We start from the raw sequence: 10,527 nt of genomic DNA, 5'->3' as shown, positions 1-10,527 counted from the left end.
CTTAGCACACCGATTTTTCACCTCATCGGCTGTAAAATTGGAACCATTATCAGTGATGATGTTGTGCGGGACACGATAGCGGTGTACCACGCCAGATATAAAGTCAATCACTGGCCCTGCTTCAGCTGTTTTTACTGGTTTGTCCTCTATCCACTTAGTGAATTTATCCACTATAACCAGTAAATATTTCTTTTTGTGGCTTCCCCCTTTAAGGGGTCCGACCATATCGAGCCCCCAGACCGCGAAGGGCCAAGTGATGGGGATTGTTCTTAAGGCAGTGGGAGGCATGTGACTTTGATTGGCGAAAAGCTGACATCCCACACAACATTGGAGAAGGGCTTGTGCGTCTGCTCGGGCTGTTGGCCAGAAAAAACAATTCCGTAAGGCTTTGCTTACGAGGGCCCGAGCTGCGGCGTGATGGCCGCCCAGACCAGCATGTATTTCAGCCAAGAGTTATCGCCCCTCCTCTTCGGAGATGCATCTTTGGAGAACTCTGGTAGTTCTTTTCTTGTACAGTTCACCTTCGTGAACTTTATAGGTTTTACAATGTCGAACTATGCAACGGGCCTCATTTTGATCGTCAGGAAGCTCCTGCCTATAAGGTAGGCCAGGAATGGTTCAGTCCATGGAGCAATAACAACCATGATTTCATGAGTAGAGGGTGTTATTTCGGTATCCGATCCCCCAATGATATCTGTATTGTGTTCGGCTGCTGGGGGCGTGATCAGGTCTGGACTGGTGTCTCCGCTCTCGTCCTGCCATACCACGGATGGCTTGAAGAGCCTTTCCACAAAGGTATTAGGCAGGACGGGGTCGCGCTTGGTGCCCATGCGAGCAAGGATGTCTGCTACCTGGTTACTGTCTCGAGCGATGTGATGAAACTCAAGCCCCTCGAACCGAGCCGAACACTTAATACGGCATTTCAATATGCCGCCATCTATGGATATTTTGCATCGAACTCTCCATTTACCTGAGATATTGCGAGGTTTGAGTCGTCGCGCACCTCTAGGCGTTGTATGCCCATGGAGACAGCCATGCGGAGATGATACGTACATTTTGCATCATGTTTTCCTAATGTTATTTATGATGTTTTTATGCATAATAATGCTTTTTGGAGTAATTATAATGCCTTTTCTCTCATAATATGCAAGGTACACTCAAGGGGGGAGAATTCAGGCAGCTGGAAATCTGGACCTGGAAAAGCTACGCCAGGCTACCTATTCTGCACAACTCTAGGAACTAACACTGGGCACTGGATCAATAGGTTAGTCCAATAAATCATATAAAATGTTGCCAAAAGTATGTGAAAGTTGTATAATATTGGCATGAAACAATCAAAAATTATAGATGCGACAGAGACGTATCATGATGATACTTATGTTATAAAAAGTAGTAATGATCATTCTTATAAAACTTGTCATAATTATGAATATTCTTTTACTGAACATTACTCTTTTAATGTAGAAACAATTTATAGTATTCAAATTTCCTATGATACTCCCACTATTGTGAATGAGAAGAAATTTGCTTATGAGGAGTGTAATAAATTTTCTATGCTCGTAGATCATGAAAAGAATGTTTTATGTGATAGCCATATTATTGAATACATTCATGATGCTACTGGAAATTATTATGAGAGAGGAACATATGATTCATGATGCTCTCATTATGTTTCAATTCTTTACTTCTGTATGAGCATCATTGAAATCATCATGCCTAGCTAAAAAGGCATTAAAGAAAAGAGATTGTTGGGAGACAACCCAATATCTCTACCTACTGTTTTTATGTGTTCACATGATTAAGTTACTGTAGTAATAATTTTTTATAGCTTTTGTTTCAATAAAGTTCCAAGTAAAGCCTTTGGGATAGTGTGGATGATAGTTGACTTGATTCTATGCAAAAACAGAAACTTTTGCGCCCAGTAACAGAAATGTTGAGAATCACTGGAGCGTTGAAAAATTCTACATTTTTTTACAAATGATATATATACAAATTGCCCATGGCGTCCTAATTTTTCTGAATTTTTGGATTCAGAAGTATGGTCATTGTTCAGATCATTACAAATTGTTCTGTTTTTGACAGATTCTGTTTTTCAATGCATAGTTTGCTTGTTTTATAGTGTCTATGGCTTATAGTGGTCAAAATATATGATGGAAATGATAGAATATAGTAGGCATTATGTGAAAATAACTATGAATCTTGTCTTTGAAACTACCAAAGTGAATGATTTGCTCTTTATCATACTAACCCATCATCTCACGAAGTTCCGTTAAGTTTTGTGTGATTGCAGTTTTCTAGTTGTGGGTGAGATATCGATATAAGGAGAATAAAGAGTGGCAAGACCCTAAGATTGGGGATTCCCAAGGCACCCAAAGGTAAAATTCAAGGAATACCCAAGCAACTAAGCTTGGGGATCCCCCGGAAGGCATCCCCTCTTTCGTCTTCAACATTATCGGTAACCTCACTTGGAGATATATTTTTATTCGTCACATGATATGTGTTTTGCTTGGAGCATCATTTTATTTTGTTGAGATTTTCTTGATTTTATTTAGAATAATGTTTTCTATTTTCTACTTCAATAAAAGTGTTGTGGCCTTTACCATGCTTCTTTTGCAAGTCCATATATTGTTGTTTGAAAACAGAAAGTTTTCTATCATTGTGTGAATTCTTATGGAAAGTCCGAATGTGATAAATGTTGAAATTTTTACACAGTATGTTATGACAAATTTTCTACATTGTGGTAATTTTTTAGAATTTTTGGAGTCAAAGAAGTATGAATCTTCTTGCATCCTTACAGACTGTTCTGTCTAGACAGATTGCTGTTAAGTTTGCATTGTTTGCATATGTTTGCTTTTTAATGATTATATTTGAGGATCGGAGTACTAAATATGTAGGGCATTCAGTAGGTAATGTTAAATAATAATTTTAGCGATTTGCTACAGTAGAGAATGATCAGGTTATTGCATTGATTTATACTAACTTATCTCATGAGTTCTTGTTGAGTTTTGTGTGGATGAAGTTTGTAAGATTTAGGGAAACCGTGATATAAAAGGAATTAAGGAGACACAAAGGCTCAAGCTTGCGGATGTCCAGGTCATCCCAAGATAATATTTCAAGAAGTCTCAAGCATCTAAACTCAGGGATGCCCCGGTGATGTCGCTTGAAGCTACGTCAGTATTTCTCCAAAGAGGAAGGGATGATGCAGCACAACTACGGTAGGTATTTCCCTCAGTTATCAAACCAATGTATCAATTCAGTAGGAGAACCAAGAAACACTATGTAAATGATACCTGCACATAAAGCACAAATACTTGCAACCCGGCACTTATAAGGGGTTGTCAATCCCTTTTCGGGTAACGGCGCCAGAAATTGTTAAGTTGACGGGATAAAAATTGTGATAGATTGGATAAATAGATCTCGATCAAACATGAAACAAAAGATGCAAATAAAAAGTGCAGGAAGGTATTTTTGGGTTTTTGGAATAATAAGTCTAAAAATAAAAGTGGCAAATAATAGATAGGAAAGCTAATATGATAAAGAATAGACCCAGGGGCCGTAGATTTCACTAGTGGCTTCTCTCAAGAAATAGCACACGATGGGTAAACAAATTATTTTTGGGCAACTGATAGAAAATCGAATAGTTATGACGATATCCAAGGCAATGATCAATATATAGGCATCACGTCTAAGATTAGTAGGCCGACTCCTGCCTGCATCTACTACTATTACTCCACACATCGACCGCTATCCAGCATACATCTAGTGTATTAAGTTCATGGAGAAATGGAGTAATGCAATAAGAACGATGACATGATGTAGAGGAGATCTATTCATGTAGGAATAGCCCCCATCTTGTTATCATTAATAACAATGATACATGTGTGTCTTGCTGCCCCTTCTATCACTAGGAAAGAACACCGCACGATCGAACCCATCACAAAGCACCTCTTCCCATGGCAAGAAAAATCGATCTAGTTGGCCTAACTAAACCAAAGATTCGAAGAAGAAATACGAGTCTATAAATAATCATGCATATAAGAGATCAAAGAAGACTCAAATAATATTCATGGATAAAAGATCTAATCATAAACTCGAAGTTCATCGGATCCCAACAAACACACCGCAAAAAGAGTTACATCAAATAGATCTCCAAGAGACCATTGTATTGAGAATCGAAAAAGAGAGAGGAAGCCATCTAGCTACTGCCTACGGACCCGTAGGTCTATTATGAGCTACTCACGCATCATCGGAGAGGCACCAATGAGGATGATGAACCCCTCCGTGATGGTGTTTAGATTGGATCTCGTGGTTTTGGAACTTGCGGCAGCTGGAATTGTGTTTCGTCGACTCCCCTAAGGTTTCTGAAATATTTGGGGATTTATAGGGCGAAGAGGCGGTGCGGGAGGCCACCGAGGTGGGCACAACCCACCTAGGCGCGCCTGGGCCTCCGGGCATGCCCTGGTGGGTTGTTCTCCCCTCGGAGCCCCCCTCTGGTACTTCTTTGTTTCAACAGGTGTCTTCTGGTCCAGAAAAATTCTCCAAAAAGTTCCGCTGCATTTGGACTCCGTTTGGTATTGATTTTCTGCGAAGTAAAAAACAAGCAAAAAAACAACAACGGGCACTGGGCACTATGTCAATAGGTTAGTTCCAAAAATGATATAAAGGTGCTATAAAATGATTGTAAAACATCCAAGAAGATAATAACAACATGGAACAAGCAAACATTATAGATACTCGGAGATGTATCACCCAGTAGGCATCCCACCTTTCTTCATTAACAATTACCAGTTAGTAGTGGCTGAGCCTAAGTTTTTTCTTCTTCACATGATATGTGCTATTCTTGGAATGTCATTTTATTTTGTTTTGCTTTCTGTTTTAATAAAATACTTAGATCTGAAAGTTTTTTAAAACGAGAGAGAGTCCTCAAATAGCTACCCATTTACTTAACTACTCACTTGATATTCACTTATATATTTTTGGAGTAGTTTGCCATTTACTCTTGTGCTTCACTTATATTCTATGAGTAAATTGTTGAATGAATTGAATATCATGAAGTTTAAATTATATGTTCATATCATGCCTAGTAGTAGCTTCACATTGGGTTTAGACAGTGAAATCTATTGAAGCTTGACAATCACAATATTGGCCATACAAGCAATTCATGAAGGATTAGTATAAGGAAGAGAACTTTCATATACTTGGACATATTCTATGATTGTGAATACCCATTAATTATTTTCAAACTTGAGCAAATTAGTTGAAGTTGGACAATGAAGGTAACGCAATGAGTTGTGGTTGTGTATATTTGCATAGAAGTTATATTGTTATGGATCCTCCAACATGTGGTGCTTGCTTAGGATCTTTTGCTAGCCAAAAACTCGTACTAAGTACAGATACTAATTCTGCATCCAAAAATCCTTAAACCCAGTTTGTTGCCATGAGTGTCCACCATATCTACCTATGGATTGAATAATATCCTTCAAGTAAGTTGTCATCAGTGCATAAAGCAATAAAAATTGATCCTAAATATGTTTGATCTTTTATTGTAAGGGAAAATAAGCATTGTACAAACTTGTGATGGCAAAGTAATAAAGCAACGAAATACATAATAAAGGCTGCTATCATAAGGGGCAATATAACACGACATTCATTTGCATTAAGAGCTTGCACATCGAAAAATAAAAAGCGCATGACAACCTCTACTTCCCTCTCCGAAGGGCCTATCTTTTACTTTTCAATATTTACTTTATGCAAGAGTCAATAGTATGCATTCTCATTTCAACCTCAATTATTCTCTAGTTGGCAAGCATCATGTGGTGGGGAAAGATCTAGGCACATATGGCCAGCAAAATATATTTGATCATGATATATTATTGTTGACAATTATCTCTATGATAAATGAGTTGGGAGGCAAAACATCAAACCCCTATCTTTCTCTGTGTTTGATGGATGCCATTTGTTCTAAAAATATGCTTTGAGTACTAGCAATCATAGAATACTATATGATGATTGAGTATGTGGAGCTCTTACTTAGACTTTGTTCAGAATAAGTTGAATTGCAATTGTTTGATGACTAAGAACATATGTTGTTAAGTTTCAAGATAGTGCATTGTTTAAATGATAACCTGTGAATTGATTGCTACTTTATCATGATGAGTTTTATGAAAGGAAGAGTTGCTTTTATGATGCTAGGAAAAGTGATTGGAATTATCATTGATCAAACCTATACACTATGCTAGCATTCACACTTCATAAATTATTTCTTTTATCATCTACCTACTCGAGGACGAGCAGGAATTAAGCTTGGGGATGCTGATACGTCTCCAACGTATCTATAATTTATGAAGTATTCATGCCATGTTACAACAATTTTATATGGTTTTGGTATGATTTGAATGGCACTAACCCGGACCAACGTTGTTTTCAGTAGAACTACCGTGGTGTTGTTTTTTGTGCAAAAATAAAAGTTCTCGAAATGTAGCAAAAAATTTCGATGATTTTTTTGGAACAAAAGAAGCTCTAGAAGCTTCGTGGGAGGACCAGGCGGTGAAGGAGGTGGCCACTAGGCACCAGGGCGCGCCACCCCCCTCCAGCGTGCCCTGGTGGGTACTGAGCCCCTCGAAGCCCATTTGGACGTGAGATCGACGCCAAAAATCCTATAAATATAGAAACCCCTAGAAATAACCCTAGATCAAAAGTTCCGCTACCGCAAGCTACTGTAGCCATGAAAACTCAATCAGGAGCCCGTTCTGGCACCCTGCCGGAGGGAGAAATCATCATCCGAGGCCATCTTCATCATCCGGCAGACACCATGATGAGGAGGGAGTAGTACACCCTTGAGGTTGAGGGTTTGTACCAGTAGCTATGTGTTTAAACTCTCTCTCTCTATCTCTATCTCTCTCTCTCTCTCGTGTTCTTGATTTGGCACGATCTTGATGTACCACGAGCTTTGTTAATATAGTTTGATCATATGGTTTCTCCCCTCTCTATCTTGTTGTGATGAATTGAGTTTTTACCTTTGAGGTTTTACAATTATTGATTGCATACTTTTATGGATTTGAGAACCCTTGATGTATGTCTTGCATATGAATACCCGTGGTGACAATGGGGTATTATATTGATTCACTTGATATATGTTTTGGCACTCAACTCGCGGATTCCCGATGTGATATTGGGGTAATCTATGCATAGGGGTTGATGCACGGTTTCATCCTTGTTTCTCCAGTAGGAATCTTGGGGCACTCTTTGAAGTTCTTTGTGTTGGATTGAATATTATGAATCTAAAATTATTTAACGCATATCATATAATCAACTCACAGATACTTGTGGTGACAATGGAGCGTCTAGGTGACATTAGAGTTGGTTGATGTGTATCATATGGTGTTATTTTAGTACGAACTCTATGGCTGTTTGTGACACTTATAGGAATAGCTCAACAGATTGATAGTAAAGGATAACTTTGAGGTGGTTTCGTACCCTACAAACAATTTTGTCTTATGTTCTCCGCTAGATAAAAACTTTGGAGTGATTCTTTGTCGCACGTTGAGGGATTGTTTGTTGGGAAATGTAGCATGCAATTTCAAAAAAATTCCTACACTCACGCAAGATCTATCTAGGAGATGCATATCAATGAGAGGGGGGGAGTGTGTCCATGTACCCTCGTAAACCAAAAGAGGAAGCGTTTGCTCAATGCGGTTGATGTAGTCGAACATATTCTCGTTCCGACCGACCGAGTACCAAACGTATGACACCTCCGAGTCCTGCACACGTTCAACGCGATGAAGTCCCTCGAGCTCTTGATCCAGCAGAGGGTCGAGGAAGTAGATGAGTTCTGTCAGCATGACAGCGTGGTGACGGTGATGGTGATGCAATCCGCGCAGGGCTTTGCCTAACCACCGCAAGAATATGACCGGAGGCGTAAACTGTGGAGGGGGGCGCCGCACAAGGCTTGGAGCAATTGGTGTGTTCTCTAGGGGCTCCCCCCGTATATAAAGGAGGGAGGGAGAGGAGGCCGGCCTAGGCGCACCCCAAGTGGGAAGGAGTCCCACTTGGACTCCTAGTTGGATTCGGCCCTCTCTTCCTTTTACCGGAGGGGGAAAGGGGGGAGGACAGGGAGTAGGAAAAGGAAAGGGGGGTGGCGCCCCCTTTGCCAGTCCAATTCAGCCTCCTCCCTTGTGGGGGGCGCACCAGCCCCTTGTGGGCTGGTTAGCCTCCCTCTTATGGCCCATATCTTTCCCTGTGGGTTCCGGTAACCCCTCTAGTACTCCGGTATGTGCCCGATACACTCCAGAATCCTTCCGATGTCCGAATGCTACCTTCGAATATATCAATCTTTACCTCTCGATCATTTTGAGACTCCTCGTCGTGTCCGTGATCTCATCTGGGACTCCGAACACCCTTCGGTCACCAAAACAAATAACTCATATAATATATATCGTCATTGAATGTTAAGCGTGCGGAGCCTATGGGTTCGAGAACTATGTAGACATGACCGAGACACCTCTCCGGTCAATAACCAATAGCGAAACTTGGATGCTCATATTGGTACCCACATATTCTACAAAGATCTTTATCAGTCGAACCGCTATGTCAACATACGTTATTCCCTTTGTCATCGGTTTGTTACTTGCCCGAGATTCGATCGTCGGTATCTTCATACCTAGTTCAATCTCGTTACCGGGAAGTTTCTTTACCCATTCCGTAATGCATCATCACTACTAGGGAAAAGCCTAGCAGTAGCGCTGGTTTTTGGCCTATCAGTAGTGCGGGTGAGCGCGCTACTGACAAGGCACTACAGCTAAAGCTTAGCAGTAGCGCCTACTGGCACTCGCTACTGCTATATCTACTTAGTAGTAGCGCTTTCCAAGCCAATCGCTACTGCTAATTACTAGTAGCACTTCCGAAAACAATCGCTACTACTATTATTCTGTATTCCATTTCTTTTGAATTTTAGGTCGTATTCATACACATGTATACAATTTTTCATACAATAGCAATTTAGAGATTGTTTTTACATCATAATGAGTTATTAAATCACTAGGTGAAAGAACCTTGGATTGGTTTCAAGTTCATGGATCCAAAGTAACAAATGGTCACTTTGGATCCATCCATTTGAAACTAATTCGCGGTTCTTTCACCCAATAACATAATAACTTATCATCATCATCATAATATCATTAACAACTTATCATCATAATATATCATTGTCATATAACTCCTCATAATCATCATTTTCGTCCATGATGAGACATCATATAACAACTTCGTCACTAGTTTTAATAACAAATCCTCCTCATCATCATCATAGTACTCATAATCACTACTCCTACTCAACATCACCATCAAGTCTAAGACATTGTACTCATATATAATCAACACTAACTAATTGTTCTTAATACTTAGGACCTACTCCTCTCTCCTAGCTAAAATACCATAAAACAGATAAATCGGTCCTTCACCATAATGGAGAATGGACATAAACCTATCTCCAACTTGTGGCTTACGCACATTCATTTTGTCTCCAATTATTTGCGTGTGCGCATTCATCACTTTGCTCCATTCTTTGATTTCGAGCCTTCCATCATTTGAAGAAATCGAGTATGCAGTATGGTAAGCCTCCGAAGGAGTTGCTCGTAAGCTAACCATATGCATATCACCTTCGGTAAATAGCATGTCAGGCACAACCTGCTTCGGGAGCCTCTGTTCAAAAAAATAGTAACATATATAGTTAGCAATGTAGTTTACTTAAGAATAATGTATGCAATGAAGTTACCATCATTAACAAAATCTTACCAAGTTTTGGCAATGAAGTTACCATCAAGAAATTTATGGACTAGTGGCATGTATCTAGTATAATTTGGGCTGATAGAGTGACTGGTTTTAAGGCCTCAACATCTTCTATGAATGATATAAGATAACTTTCTCCTCACAATTAAGCTTGGAGTCATAGCTATAGTATGTGCTGTCTACTACCTTCCGAGTATTTCTTGAAGATAAGAAATAAGATGACAATTATAAATAAATAAGTTTAGTACGAATGAACACCAAATATTTTTAAATTAACAACATAAATTACTGAACTTAAGAAATTAGTTTGACAAACTCACATCTAGGTAAAACTGGAGGCATATCCACATCCACCCAGATGTCGATATTACCATCATCATCATAATCTTTAGGACGAATATCAAATCTTATTCGCATTCCATCCTCAAATCCATATGCCTTGCAGAGAGCTTCCCAATCAGAGCAACCGAAATGGGAGCGATCGCCGCATTGTAGAACTTAACCAGAAACTCATAACCATGTTTAGTTCTTAAGTGAGCCCTCCTTGTCTCCACATTCTTAAAGTCATCTAAACCTAAACCAAGCTTCTCCGATACATATGGTCTAGCATGGCACGGGATGTACTAATCGAATTGAAAAAAATTCCATAAATTACACGTTGAACAAAAGAAGCACAAGTGATGATATTAATTATGATGAAATGCTTGTCGTTGCGTACCGTACAAACATCGAAGGTCTCTT

Source organism: Triticum aestivum, chromosome 6B (genome assembly GCF_018294505.1).
Source record: "Triticum aestivum cultivar Chinese Spring chromosome 6B, IWGSC CS RefSeq v2.1, whole genome shotgun sequence".
Lineage (NCBI taxonomy): Eukaryota > Viridiplantae > Streptophyta > Magnoliopsida > Poales > Poaceae > Triticum > Triticum aestivum.
The sequence above is the reverse complement of the archived record's forward strand: the minus strand, read 5'-3'. Positions refer to the sequence as shown.